The sequence below is a fragment of the Protopterus annectens genome, chromosome 7.part0, assembly GCF_019279795.1.
Source record: "Protopterus annectens isolate FY-2018-M chromosome 7.part0, PAN1.0, whole genome shotgun sequence".
NCBI lineage: Eukaryota > Metazoa > Chordata > Ceratodontiformes > Protopteridae > Protopterus > Protopterus annectens.
In genome coordinates this window covers 953,801,484-953,817,614 of record NC_056739.1, presented here as the reverse complement: position 1 = coordinate 953,817,614, position 16,131 = coordinate 953,801,484, and positions in this window count along the sequence as shown.

Here is a 16,131-nt window from a genome sequence, read left to right as displayed (position 1 = left end):
ATTCAAATATATGGCTATATAACTGTCATAGTTCTCATCGGTAATATGTCTCATATGTTATAACAGCCAAGTTTTAAAACATGTGTTACTGTCCCCCACATAAAATATGTTACAAGGGCATCTAAGAGCATTCTCTATACACCAGCCTCTTGAATGTACAGACTTCAACATGTTTCCCAGTTTTTCCCCTCAGTAGGAATTACAGCACTAAATAATCATAGACCAGTATACCTATCAAACTACTGCTGTATGACAGCTAGACAAAGCCTGACATAATTGGTGGACAGAGGCCCAAATACATGACCATACTTGAAATAGATTCATAGGGTGGTAATAGGCTATTGACCCTAGGGCCTAGACAAGCCTAGCCATAACAATTCCCTGGCTATTCCTTCCCACAATATTTACTTTCCTGGGCCCCTGTCTAGCAGGGTGACTGACATGATCCCTGGGGTAAATTTCCTATCTCCCATCCAGTTGAAAATGTTCCTTTTGAAGAGGGCTAAGGAGGTGCTCTGCTTGACATGTATGGGCAGTCTATTCCAGAGTATGGGGAGTCCCTGGGCCAGGAACCTATCCCTCCAGCATGTTTTGTTCATTGTGATGACAAGGTTTAGGTCCCTGGAGCATGTGGCTCTGATGGATTGGGATTTCTTTAAGTGTAGTATGTCCAACAGCTCTGGGTTTGACATGGCCTTGTATGTTAAGCAGAGATCGCCTCAGAGTAGACGATATGCCACAGAGTATAGCTGGAGTTTTTTTAGTTGGTTAGCATAGGGGATCTGCTTTAGGCCTGTGATTCTTTTAGTGAGGGGTTTCTGTGGCCTTTCCAGTTGTTGCAGATGTCTTGTGAGGTACATACCAAATGGGGTGTTGTACTCTATGATGGATCTAATGAGGGATGAGTACAGTGGGACAATGATCTCCTTTTTTCTGGATGAAAAGCCCTTAGTGATAAGGTGTGCCACATAGAAGGATTTCCAGACTGTTGTGGCGATGTGGTTATCGAAGGTGAGACCACTGTACACCTGTGTTCCTAAGTCTCTTATCACACTTTCAGTGTTTAGTGTACTGCTACCTATGTGGTAATTCATGGGTACATGGTTTTTCCCAAAGGGTATAACTATACACTTCTTGGCATTGAGGTTGAACCCATGGCTCTGGCACCAAGCATCTGTTTCTGTAAGTCCTTTTTGTAGAATATCCACATCATTTGGGGATTCAATAATGGCTCCCTCAGTGTTGGGCTGTACTTCAGAGAAGTAGATGCCAAACAAGAGTGGTCCCAGGACTGAACCCTGAGGTACTCCAATTGTCACTAGTCTGGAGCTGAATTTGGAGTCGGCTACATTTACAGTGTGGGTTGTAAGCCAGTTGGCAACCCATTGAGTGATGTAGGGATTTATGCCCAGCTTAGTAAGTTTATCTATGATTCCAGAGTGGGGGATGATGTTGAAATCCTTGGTGGGGTCCAGATAGGCTGTGTGGGCAGCCTTACCCTTGTCCATGGCTCTGGAGACTGATTTGAAAAAGTCAGTCAGGTTCAGGAGACATGATTGAACCTTCGTGAACCCAAACTGGGTGGGGTCCAGTGTTTGAAGGTTGCCAATGTCTTTGTTTGTAAGTTCCATGATAATATGTTCCATGGCCTTGCAGATCAGGCTCATCAGACTGATGGGATGGTAATTCCCAGGATCCAAGTTGGATCCCCCTTGTGGAGTGGAATAACTGTAGCTGTGCGCCACTCAGTAGGCACAAAGCCTAAGGTGAGGCTATGATTAAACATGACACTTAGGTGAGGTGCCAGTTCATTTTGTAGTTCATGTAGTACACAGCCCGGGATGTCATCTGGTCCCATGGATGCTGTATTCTTAGCTTTGGAGAGTGCAGTTTTTACCTGTGTGGGAATGATTACTGGAATTGGCAATCTTTCACTATTGAGATGGACCCTTTAGGGGGAAAGAGGGGGTGAGGTTGGCACTGAATCGATCTCCCAGGATATTGGCAATGTCCTTGGGATCAGTATATTTAATGCCATTCTGTCATAGCTCAGAGCAGATCTGAGCATTGCCATTTAGATTCTTGACATAGCTATAGAATGCCTTGTGGTTGTCTTTGGAATCTTTGGCAATTTTATTTTTGTAACTTTGGAGGAATTTATGAGGGATCTCAGCTTCTTACTGAGCCTGGTAAGGGAGTTTTTTGCATCCTGGGATTTTCCTCTTTTCTGCAACAGTTTCTTCCGTCTGTTGTATAGTTTGTTTATGACAGGGGGCCACAAGATTGGCTTCCTTTTTTTGGAGAAAAGTGTCTTGGTTCTATTTGGGATAGCATGATTCATACATGAGTGGATGTCCTCGTACAGTGCTTTAGTGTAGGATTCGGCAGTCGAACTTTCAGTTCCCGTCTGCATGGGTGTCATGAAGTTTGTCACTTCTGACTTGAGTAGCATGAAGTTGGACTTGGAGAAGTTTTTTATGGATGTTTCCTTACTGGAGGGGTGCAGGTGGGATGTGGATGTCAAAGGTGATTAACTTATGGTCAGACCTAAACAATGAGGGGGTGACCACTGGTGTGGAGCATCGATTTCCCATGTTGGTAATGACCAGGTCCAGGATATTGGAGCCCTTGGTGGGACTGTGGATTAGTTGATCCAGGGCATTGGAATTTATGAATTCCAAGAACCATTGGGCAACTGTGTTGGTACATGAGTAGTTTTCCCAGTTAATGGCAGGGTAGTTGAAATCACCCAGTATTAGGGTGTTTGGTTGTATCTTAATATTGTCCAGTATGTTTAGAAAGGTGTAGTGAGAATCTTGGGGCATGGTGGGGGATCTGTAGCAAGCTACAGTTTGGATTGCAGTCTTACCTAGTGTTAGTTGCACCTGGATAATTTTGGATGCATTGTGTTGGGCAACTAGCCTGGAGGTGTGAATATCCTTGGTGAATATGCACACTCCTCCACCTTTAATGTTTCAGTCCTGGTTTGGTGGCCGAAACGTGTGGTATGAGTTGTAGCCTGGTATTGCAGGGGTGGTCTCTGGAGCCTTGAACCAGGTCTCAGTTACTGCACAGATATCGATTTTCTCCATTTTTAAGAGTGCCTCAAGAGAGTGAATTTTGAGGTTTAGACTTCTAGCAACTGAGTAGCATTATCTTCAGATATTGCATACCTATACCTGTTACGGTGGTGGTTTTGTCCTTTCAGCCTTGGCTAAAAAAGGCACTATAGGGGTGGCAAGAGCCTTAGCCAGTAACCTAAATCCCAGAGGTGACAGATGGAGACCATCTCTAGCAAAGCATTGTGGTTTGCCAATCTTGTCAACCCAGGGATTCAGATACTGGATCCCCTTTGAATGACACCAGAAGCTTAGCCAATTGTTGAAGTCAATTATTTTGTCCTTATACTGTGGTATCATTCTGGGCAAAGGGAAGATGCTACTCAGGGCTAGGGTAATACCTACCTGGGCCACATGATCCAAGACCTCTTCCATGTCTCTTTTCATGTAGTCCAAGGAGGTATGTTTCAAGTCATTCACTCCAACATGGACAATGACAGAGTCGTATTTGTACTTGTTGTAGAGTGACTTGAGTGCATGCATTATGTTGCGGATCCTGGTACCCGACAGGCAGCTGACTGTAATTTTCTCCTTGTTTTGACTGGTGAGTGGGACATCAGTGTGCCTGACTATAGAGTCACCTATGACTAAAGTGTTGGGTACATTGTCTTGCCTTAAGGGCTGTTGTTGGGTGGCACACTTGTGTTGTGAGCTGTGATACTTTGGTTGTGATTGATGTTTGAGTTTCAGCTTCAGAGGTCCTTGTTGCTTGGGCAGGTTAATGTTAAGGACCTCTGTATATGTGGGTTTAGTGTTGCTATGTGTGGGTGTTGGTAGTGAGTGTTTTGAAGGGTTGTGTGTTTCTTGAGGTGTAGTATGGGTGTTAACCTTCTCCTCTTGATTGTCTAGCACAATCTTGGCTGGGAGAACTTTGCTTCCAGTTTGGCTACGTAAGTGCATCTCTCGCAGGTTGTAGTGTTGGATGGTAGGAGGAGAGGGTTGTCTTTGTACATGAGGCAATTTCTGCATTGCTCCAGTATGCCCAGATTCACCTGGTGGACAGGAGAAATCACCAGAAGTTGACCCTTGGAATGCCTGGTTAGGTGCTTTTTTTGTAAAGTACAAGAGCTGTTTTCCCTTACCTTGGCAAGTTACTTTGCAATTATAGGCTGTTTAGTGCTTACAATTAATTTCTCCTTATTAACAAGGAGATTTGAGTGTTTATATCAGTTTAAGGCTTCCTAGTGCTTTCCAACAGGTTTTAGAGCAAGTGCTAGTCACAGGGACTTCAACCAGAAATATTGCACTTATACACTGAGAAAGTTGCTGGTGTTACAGGGTTTGTAGTAACATATCTTATCTGAGGGATATAAAGTCAGAAAAACAAATGGATATTACCATTTACAGAATGCAATCACCAGAGTATGCTACTGATTTGCCAAGAACAACACCTGTTTGGGGAACAGCCCATACATAACAGGCTAACCTATGGCCATTATGTGGATGGCCCTACAGTTGAGAGCTATGTAGAGACATACTTTTGTCAGACTGAAACCCATGCATAAGTAGCATGTGCAGACAAACCCTGTTAAACTAGCAGTATTCCAAACATATAACAGCAATACTCACATTCTGCCCCTAAGTCTTGAACATTCTCCACCATTTAGTTGGTTTGTCTCCACAAGTCCTGTTGTAAGAGGTAGTAGCTCACACAACTCCAGGATGTCCTCCTCACAAGTAAGGGAAAGGGCCAATGCCCACATGGAGTACTCATTTATAGGAGTGTATTGTCATGACATTGGCTATTGGAAGAACTACACAGCTGCTCTGCATGCAATTAGCAAGTGGGGAACCCCAATAGGTGCACAGGACATCACCTGGTCTTGAGCATCACCTACAAAAGCCATGCTGCCACCTATTCAAACCAGCTCTATCCCTGTAGTGCACAGCGAGAGAATTAGAGAGAGAGAGAAAAATAAATGAAACATAAAGAGAAGAAAGAAAGAAAGGTAAGTGGAACATGTAAGCAAGTAACTGAATGTAGTACTTGGTCTGTAATAATGAGGAATATGATTTGGAGGAATGTATGTCCCAACAAGACTTGCTGTACTAATTTCCTGCTAAATACCTGCTATGGCCATAGCATCTGGCATTCTCTGCAGTGGGAGTTATCACAGACATACCTCTCAACTGTGCAAATCTTCACAGAATGTCAGCATGTTACCATCATATATTTTTGTCTGTTAGTCCTGAAATCTGTAATTTTCTGGCAAATAGCTGAGGACTGAAGTCACCAAGTAACGATAAACACTTGAGTTTAAGACTCCACATCCTTAAGAATATTCACTGTAATGCAAAATGTATCATTCTATGAATTTCCTATGTTTGTAATAGGAATATTTAAAGTCTGTCCATATTTATCCCCCCATCATTTTAGGCTTTGTCCAGGTGTGGTGCTCTGAGAGGTTGTGAGGTAGGATCACAGCTCAGGAGCCTGACTCACCCTGGGAAAGGACAAATCATATTTGACAACCGCAGGGGTGTCTGTCAAACACTTGTGACTGTGCCACTGCTAGGCCAGTTAATGGGATGTTTTCCATATCTATGTTATGTGATTATGAGTATGACACATGTTTGCCTTGTAAAGCTAAGAGACCTATAGAGGGCATGTGCATAGTAAAGTACTGTTTTAGATGTGTGTTGAACTGCATATGATTTATTGAATTAATAACATTCAACTGCACAGTGTTCTGCTGGATAATAAGCACATTTGTGGCTATTTGTACTCACATGCACATATACCTGTGTTATATCAGCCAAACCATTGGCAGGTCTGTGAGCAATGACATTGTGACATAATAGCCTACTTATGACTCTTGGACATCTTCCAGGTTATCACAGTGATGTCAAACCTTACTGTGCAATCAATGTACTAATGTATGGTGCAGCTATATTAATACAGTATTAATACTGATGTCCCTTTTTACACCCATTTATGTGTGTCATTGTCCAGACGTACTGCTGTAACAGGTTGAAACGTATGATTGAGCAGCAAGACTATAAATACAGTATGCCATACTAACGTACAACAGAAATGTATACCAGGTACCCCCTGAGCACATGTATGAGAACATATGTTCAGCTGGAAGGCACAAAACTAATAACATGGCTTTCAAGGATTCAGATACATAGGTTGTGCATGTTGCACATGTGTGTAATATCAGTGTCAGTGCATACAACAGACATAAATGTGTACAGCTAATGGTTGTTGCATTGCCTGGACACTGACATGGGTACTATAGCAGGCATGGGTATCATGTATTAATCAAAGAAGTGTCCACCTATTATGACCCTCTGTCCATGCCTACCACTACCAGCTATATCAACACCTATATATAGTAGATATCACAAGCGTACACACCCCTGTTGGAATGTCAGCTATGTGTGCTGTATGACAATTAGACCGCAGAAGATCATTTCATAATGTTTCTCATCTTGAATGTGACCCCTAACCTGCACAATTCCATTGAAATACAATCAAAGGTGTTTCTAGGAAGGTGAGCAACTATTGCCAAGTGGAAATGTGCTAAGATGTTAGAGTCCAGACCAAGACGGATGAATGTTGTAACCATCTCAAGAGGTGCATACACAACATATCAGTTTAAGGGTGTGCACACTCAGTCAACTGGCTTATTGTACTGAGTATTATTTCCTTATATTTTCACAGACCAGATTGTTATGTTTTCAATTGAATTGTACAGGCTATAGGTCACACTACAGGTGGGAATTGTTATGAAATGAGTTATTGAGGTGTCATGTTCCAGGTGCACAAATACCAGGCAGTGTATCAGGGGTGTGCACCCTTTATATCCACTGTAGCTATGTGGACAATGCAGTATCTGACCTGTATATCCAGCCTGCACCAAGGTAGAGTAATCCCCTTTGGTGGACAGTAGCAATACACAAACCACATAATAGGTTGCTACATTGGCTGTACAGGGACACATAGGTGCAGGCAACAACTTGGAAGCAGGTCCAACTATATCTGAGCAAGCATGTAAGTTCACAAGTGACTTACTGTAAGGCTGACTATGACTATAAATCAGACATGTCCACATCACCAAGGACAATTGCAACTGCCATGGATATAGGCAACCTGCATCACACAGGTTAGGTGGAAACATTGCCACCCTGTCCACTCCAGTTGTACAGGGGGATATGCACATCAACCACACTCCTCCCCTCAGCAATAGTAAGCATGTACATGTTGCCTACTGATGGCAACAACAGCATATCTCCATGGGGCATAGTAACATCACTCTCTCCCACATGAACTCAGGCATGTGCTTACAGCTCCATCACACACCGCAGTCAAACACAGACCTGCCACCATCCACACACAATCCACATGGAAGATGTCCACTGTCAACTCTCTACACAGAAATGAATGGAGAATAGAGGATTATGTAATCAAGTGTCCAACATTGGGGGAATAAGATATCTCAGGGACAGGCGTGTAATGCAAGCTGCTATACCCATGATAGCCTGGAGGGTTTTGGTGCAGTGTGGATAATTTGCAAGTAATAACCACTGTTAATGTGCATTTTGACAACCATATGAGGTCCTATGACATTTTTCCTGTTTATGTCTTCCAGGTAACATGCAGAGTGCTCGCCTACCAGCATTCTCTGTTAGGAAAACTGACATCATCACCTAATATGTGATTGGACATTATGCCCTGTTATTTGGACAAAGAGCAGAAGATATTTAGGAGAGGACTGCCCTGTGGAACAGTGTGATCCACAGTGTAAATGATGCCGGCCTGCACAGCATGACTTATGAGCATGTCCATCATTGGGCCACCAAGCTCAACCACCACTCCCGTCAATGGGCTGATGTTGTAGTGAGGGATCGGATAGCCACAGGTGGGGGCCCAGCCATCCAGCCCCAACAGACAACCACCATGGAGCCCCTCACCAAACTTGTGCACACGCCCAACGCACAAGCCATGACGCTGAGGGAAGCATTGTGGAGGTGGGTTGCACACACACTCTGGACAAGGAGACTGCAGGTAAGGGCCCATAGGGGATTAGTACACTAATGTATCAGGCATACATGTATCTGTATTGTATCTACATGCATATGCCAGGTCCGATTGCAGTTGTGGATGGGGTTTTCTAGTGCACAGAGGTGCACATCTATGGTGAAAACAGGACATTGTGTATTATTGCGGTTAGTACAGTAGATGTGCAGACATGCTGCATCTATCCTCTACCAAGGCCACATGTGAGTCTGCTGACAATAACTCCCTCTCACAACTACCTAGGACCCTCTGGTCTCCATATGGGACAGCAGTCTGAAGATGGTGAGTATGACATTGTTCTGTTGTTGCCTGGAAATACCCCAGGCATGTGAAGCACATGCAATTTACCATGCACACAACCATCAGTAATAGCAATATTGCTTTATGTAATAGTTATATTGCTTGTTGTGCATGTTCACTTGTGCTGGGGTTAACTGTATTGCATCACAGTAGCCACCACTGGGACCTATCTGTTGTGAATTTAACATTGCTGTAGCATACCTCACAACTCATCAGTGCCAAGACGTCTGGACAGAGGCCATCAAAATGGGTTAGACAAACGGCCTAAGGTAGTGTCATGCATGACACATTAGAGGTATACAGTGGATATAAATTGTGTACACACCCCTCCTAAGATGCAAGGTGTCTGTGTTATATACTAATTAGGACCATGATATGACAGTCCACACCTCTTCCAGCCTGTAACATGACCCATAACAGGAACAGTTCACCTGTAAAACTATGCATCTGGACTCATGCATTGCACCTACAAGGCTGGCCACCTGTGTGGCCGGCTGATGTTGTATCAGCATGATGTTTAAGTCAGATATGATACCTGATGCTGCCATATGTGTCAGTACACTCACTGTGGCCTATCTGGCTATAATATCACATACATGGGCATTGTTAAGGCACACAGACCACTTCTGACCATGTATAGGTTGCAAACATATGGATATGCCAGACACATCTGTTCAGAGGACTGTACAATGGTTTAACCTGCTGCATGTGAGGCAGATGCTGTTACCACACTATATAAAGTAATGGCAGCAGGAGGTAGTCACCAGCTGTGCATGTTATACATCCACACAAGATATGATCTTCACACACACACAAACAGTTGCCAGAATTAGAACTCATGTCTATCTAGGTATCCCTGCTATAGTGCTATACAATTATCAGATGGACCACCGAGCTTATATAGTTCCACTTCTTCCAAAGCTACATCTAAGGTGGATGACAGCAACAAGACTACTAAATTGGAGTGAAGGGAAGTGTGAAGGGTAGTACACAGGTCAAAAACGATATAAGCCAGACAGTACATGATACATGCACACAGTATTTGGATTAGAACTCCTGCCTATCCAGGTATTCCTACTACAGTACCACACAGTTATTGGACATGCCACAGAGCTTATACATTTCCACCTCTTCCAGAGGTACTTCTAAGGTGGACGACATCAACAGAGTACTAAATTGGAGTGAAGGGAAATGTAAAGGGTAGTACACAGGTCAAAAATGGTATAAGCCAAACAGTACAGTACAGTGCATGATTCACACACACACACACACACACACACACACACACACACACACACACACACACACACACACACACACACACACACACACACACACACACACACACACACACACACACCAGTATTGGGATTAAAACTCCTGTCTATCTATGTATGTTTACTACAGTGTTACACAGTTACCGCATGTGCTACAGAGCGAACAGAGCTTTCACATGGCCAAAGCTGCTGGTAACTGCACAGTTGTGGTAAAGTATTACAGGTGGCAGACACTCTGCCTTCTATTCCACCCATACATCATTCTAGTTCTTCCTGTCTTGCACATCAACTAGCATTATGGCTTGGCATTTCACCAAGTTATTGTATCAAGACGTCTGGCACACCTGGGAGCCATCAGCAGTAATTGTTCATTACAGATGTAGCCTCAGTACTTACTAGTTATGTCCACCCCTCCTGGCATGTTTGTAGGGCAGTTATTTGTGCTTTCACCCATTAACCTGGAGCACTTGTCCATTCTGTGGCACTGTTGCAACTGCCTCATGTACACAGACAACCCTCCCCTCTAAATTCCAAATACTCAGACCTTTGAGGGTTACCCATATATCACCCAATGTGGACATATGCACTCTCCAGCAAAGACTGGACTAGCAGGTCATGAGGATATGATGAAGACCTGCACCACACCATGTGGAACATGTACGTCACCATGACACCCACTTTGACAGCCATGACATACAGTGAAAAGCCACACACCCACCTTCCCAGAGGCACTAAATGGACATTTACCCAAACAGCACAGACCAGCAAGACAGACACCCACTCAGACATCGTAACGTGGCACATGCCAAGGGACACATATTTAGCCTACACAGTTTGCCCCTCAACCTAAACTCCTAAGGCTAACCATCTTGCACAATACAGTGTTCATGGGCAACTCAATACTGAGGCACACACATATCCCACTCACTGAGTTGAATATGGAGCAGGTAACAGCCAAATATGTATGACATGCCAGCATCCAACACATGACACAGCCAGTCATGGCACTCCACAACAACTACGAGTATCACTCTGTATCCATGTGGGTGTGAATGGCTTGGGACACACATCCCTGGACTACATGACAAGAGACATTGTTGAACTCTCTGATTATGTGGTCCAGGCAGGTGTGACAGTAGCCCTGGGCAGTGTACCACTGTCACCCAGAATGATGCTGTGGTATTATCAACAGATTGACTGCAACATTGGCTTACGTGTTATGTGTCATTCTCAGGGGATCCAGTACCTCTCTGCCTGGGATGAGATGATTGACAGAACCCAATGACTTGCCACAGATATCCTACATCTGCCACTGCTGGGCTTCCAGGTACTGGCTAAGTGTCTTCCCACCCCTATTATGCCTTATGAGGCAGTGTTCCTAATGTTATTACCACCATAACAGCTACACATGTATGCAATCTGAGGGTCATGCTGGTCAACAGTAGACATCTAACTATCAGGATGCAGTCACTCATAGCAGTCATTGGAGTGGAGGACACATGTCTGCTGTAATGGAGAGGTGTTTCACAGCAGCAGACAGCAGACCTGCAGTATCAGGCTATGATGCATTCCACAGCTGTCAGCCCTCAAACATGGACCACACCACACCTCCACAGGTGATGTTGTCTTCATATGCATTATGGCTAGGAACACCTCCAGACCAGTATCCCAGCATAATGCATTGGAGATACTTCCAGTACAACTGCCTTGGGGTAATAGTGCAATCCAGACCATAGCCTGCTAAGGGTCCACATCTATGTCCCTAGACTGTCAATGCACATTCCTCAACACCCTGCTATCTATGATGGTTCAAGGCAATACTGACATAGTATGAGTCTTCAACTACCCCTCCATCACCTGAAGAAAGTGGCCAAGCACCAGTACAGTGGCCCAACACTTCTGAGATTCATCAATTCCATTGCCCTAGACTAGCTCATACTGACCCCCGGTGGAGGATGCAACAACCTTGGCCTGTGTTGACTACTTAAATATGGGACTGTTGCTCATCCACAGATGTAAATCCCTGCATGGTGAGATTCACACTGGCTGTAATCAACATGGAACTCAACATGTAAGCCACATCCCCCACAAAGGTAACCACCTTGAAAAACCTCTCCAAAGCTGACTTTTCAGCCATGAAAACAGGGGTGGATGTCTTCACTGCACCCATGGCAATTGGAAATAAATGCATGACAGTGGAATCATACACATAGGCACTGGGGAAACAGGTGCATGAATGCATGGTACTAGCCAAAGCCAACTGAACCCAGACACTGTCCTCCAAACTCTGAGAGACAATGTGATGGTCCCCTGCCATTACTAAAGTGTACATCAGAAGGAGGACACTGTTGCAGAAAAAGGTGGTGTCCCATGACTGTTGAACTCCCTTATTAGCCTCAAACGCACCTTTGGATCCCTCATGGAATCCCCTACAGGCATCTATGATGGCAGAGAAGCAGCAGACACTGAGGACAGTCTCAACAGCCTTTGATAGTTACATCAACAACCTCCACAGCATTAAGCAGAAGTGCTACGAGTTACTGCACAATGCTAATACCTATCCTAAATCAACAGATATTGGCTACAGTCATGGCAGCACATTCAGTGCCAGCTTTACCCCTCTCTCCCCCCACAAATGAAGGACTGAGTGAATGTGTTCTCACATGCTGGATCCCATTTCTGTTCTAGGCATCTGTGTGTCACCAGGATGTGGCTATGCAGCAAGACCATGGGGGTATTGCAGTGGGGTAACATATCCACCATGTCATTGGCAAGGTACAGTATGTGCATGGAAATCCCAGGTCTGTAACACAGTGATTGCATATGCCTCACAGATTATAGGGTTGAGGGTTGTACATAGGCATATATTGATTTGCATCTGTTGTAGAATGGAGAATGGTACTTGTTGTGGTTTCACACACCTCCGATTGCTAATAACCACAGCCACAGGAGATATTCATCAACCAAACACACTGAGATTACTATTCACACACACACACACACACACACACACACACACACACACACACACACACACACACACACACACACACACACACACACACACACACACACACACACACACACACACACACACACACACACACACACACACACACACACACACATTTGCCAGTACTGAGTTCCATAGGTTCATTGCTTCATAGGTGTGTAGTAGATGAATGGGCCTGAATGCTCTACAAGGCTATCCCAAGGGAATACCCTGGCATCAGGCCACATGAAAATAGTCCCCAGTGTGTCTCAGGAGTATAGTCACTGGAGTGGTCCCCATGAGTGGGTATTGAATTCCCCATTCATTCATCCAGATTTCTATTGTGGGTGGCCAGTGATGTGCACTGCTTCACATGTATGTGATTTATATTCCATAACATGGACAGTATCTAGGTTGTGCACATGTCCCACATGCATGTTCTTTGAAGTGTGGAAGTGTGCTTGAGGTCTCTGGGGCATGTTGTGTGGATAGACTGGTATCTTCAGAAGTAGAATTCCTGACCTTGTTTGTTGAGACCTGGCTATTGTAACTGAGGTAGTGATAGCACCTACAGAGACAGTATGATACAGGGATTCATTGGAGTTATTGGCGTCTGTCCATACATACAGGGCATGTGTATAAGGCATGGTATTCCTTTTGTGGGGTACATTTGCAGACTCTACAGTTGCTGCAGGCATCCAGTGGGGAACATGGCAAAAGGGCCACTGTACACATTGATTGGTCTACTGAGGGGATGGAACAGGGTGCCATGTCCTTTTACTTGCTGGATAACACACCCTCAGTCAGGAGATGTAACACATCAAAGTACTTTCTGATGTCAGTGGCACTGTTGTGATCAACAGGCTTGTAGTCCACTGCTATCACACCATGGGTACTATCTGTGAGGCAAATTGCAAAAGAACTACTGATATAGTGTTTTCTGCCTAGCCAAGTGTGCTTGTGTATGATCCATGGGTGGAGAGCATTAGAAGGGTTGCCTATATTGTTCACTAATCTATACTGTCACATAGTCATTGCACATGGCACTAGACATTTAGGGCTGTGGATTGTCTACACCAGCCTCTATGGTGTTTCACAACTGTTGGCCTTGTAATGTGGACATTGGGACATATAAGAGATGAGAAATAAAACTCCAAGTCGCCAAAATATAGAACAAACAAAATTTATTGGGTTTAAGCTTCTCCCAAGCTTTTTGTCGGTTACAATACACCAACTTCCTCAGAAAACTCCTAAGAGAAATAAAAGCAGAAACAACGTCACTCAATCACTACCTTTTAAATACCCGCACATCTTATCTATAGAAGAATATACAAAATATCATTGAATACATATAAAAACTCCTCAAAAACATTATATTAATCAGAAAAAGAACCTGATTGATTAAAAACATATAAAAATAGTAGATATTACTTATTTGATGAGCCAGCATGTTGTTAAGCAAAACCCACCCCCCAATGGATCCTGTTATTACACAGTCACCCCAACAGGATACCAATGAGAGACACATACTTGCCAGTAATGAGGCTTGAAACCCTACCTAGCTATGCATTGCTACTACAGTGTTACACATTTATCACACATGCCACAGAGCTTAGAAGATGGATGTTGTTCCAAGGTACTTCTAAGGTGAGGAACATCACCAACCCTTGTAAATATGGTGATTGGGTGATGTAGTGGGTGAGAGATCTCACAAAATATTTTACTCTATACACACATTTATATTTTCCAGGATTGAGGTTCAAACCTCTATCGAGCTGTTTTCAGACCATTTTGGTTACACGTTTACCACACACACACCACTGACCTTACATATATATATTCACACACACACACACACACACACACACACACACACACACACACACACACACACACACACATACACATATATATTATAGAGGTTTACAACTGGGTCTTCAATAATAAGCAGCTGATTGTGTGTTCAAGATGGATGCCAATAAATTAAGATTGAGAGCAAAGATTGAGAGGTTAGCAATACTGAACACATAGTAAAGGTCATACTATTTTGTAGGGCATTGAGTTTTATCTGTTCCATGAAACTTAAGTTATAGAAAGAAAAAACTGAAGGAGTGTGAAATGTTTTACTGACTGTAAAATCCAGTAAATCACTTAGTGATCATTCTCACACAGGCAGCCCCATACCTCTTTATTAAGATTTCTGGACAAATCCAAAAATAAAGGGAAGGCCAAAGATAAAAACTAGGGAAGTGTTCTTAAATATTGCACCAGCATCATAATTATCATCATCAAGCCTCCTTTTCCCATTTTCTACATGGGGCAGGGTGTCAGGGTGTCAACTGTCACTATATCTGTCGATCTTGATTCAGTGTCACTCTCTTATCTTTGACAGCCATCAGCCTTTTTGCTGCATGCCCTAGTTTCCTCAAATCATCTTTGCTTCTTTCCCAAATCTTCTTCATCAGATTGTCTTCTGCTTTTCTGAGCATGTGTCCAAACCACAGCAATCTCTTCTCTTTGACCATTTTCTTCATATTGATCACTGCTGCAGTAGCCTAAGCTAAATGGGTTATACCCTGCATAGGATATAACACCTGCCCAGCTTTCAAAGCTTCAGGGCACCTTTCACATGCCAAACCATTAGTTTAAGCTGAGCTGACTAAAACGACAGGTTTGGGCTCCAAGCCCTTCAGAACTTTCCTGCTGCTGAAGAGAGCACTCTTCTGCAGACATTTAAAGATTGCCGGTCAGCCTGTACTCTTCCTTTACTGCAGCAATAAGTTCCCTTTGGGGAAGAACCGTCCACATAATAAATGTATTGTTTTATTAGAAAAGTTATTCTTAAGCTATATGTTTGTGCTTTAATGGACTGTCATGAGACTAATGTATTTTTAGTGAGACCACACTTTTTTCAAGTCAGTTTAAAAGATGTTTAAAATAGTTGAAGTCATTATTCCACTGAATTTGACATTCATCAGACCTATCTTTGAGTACAATGCCCCTTTTGGTATATAACTAACCAGACATATCCAGCAATTGGATTGTCCACAGAGGTTCTTCACTAAAAGAATACAGGGCATAAGTAGAAATGTCCTATGTAGACTGCCTCAAGGCCCTATCCCTGTATTCTGTCTCCTACAGACTTTTGAGAGGAGATCTATGCCTGGCTTGTAGGGCACTGTCAGACCCCACTGTGATTGACCTCCTCCATATCTAGAAAACAAACAGCACCAGAATTATCCATTCTAAAAACTTAAACCTTGCCTCTGATATAAATAGGTCCTGCTGGAGAGATAGGTATTTATCCCAGAGACTACCGCATCTATGGAACAGGCACCCCTTCCATGTGAAGCAGAGTTCCTCCCTAACCTAATTCAAGTGCAACCTGGACAATTGGATGGGAAACTGGAAATTCTTCCC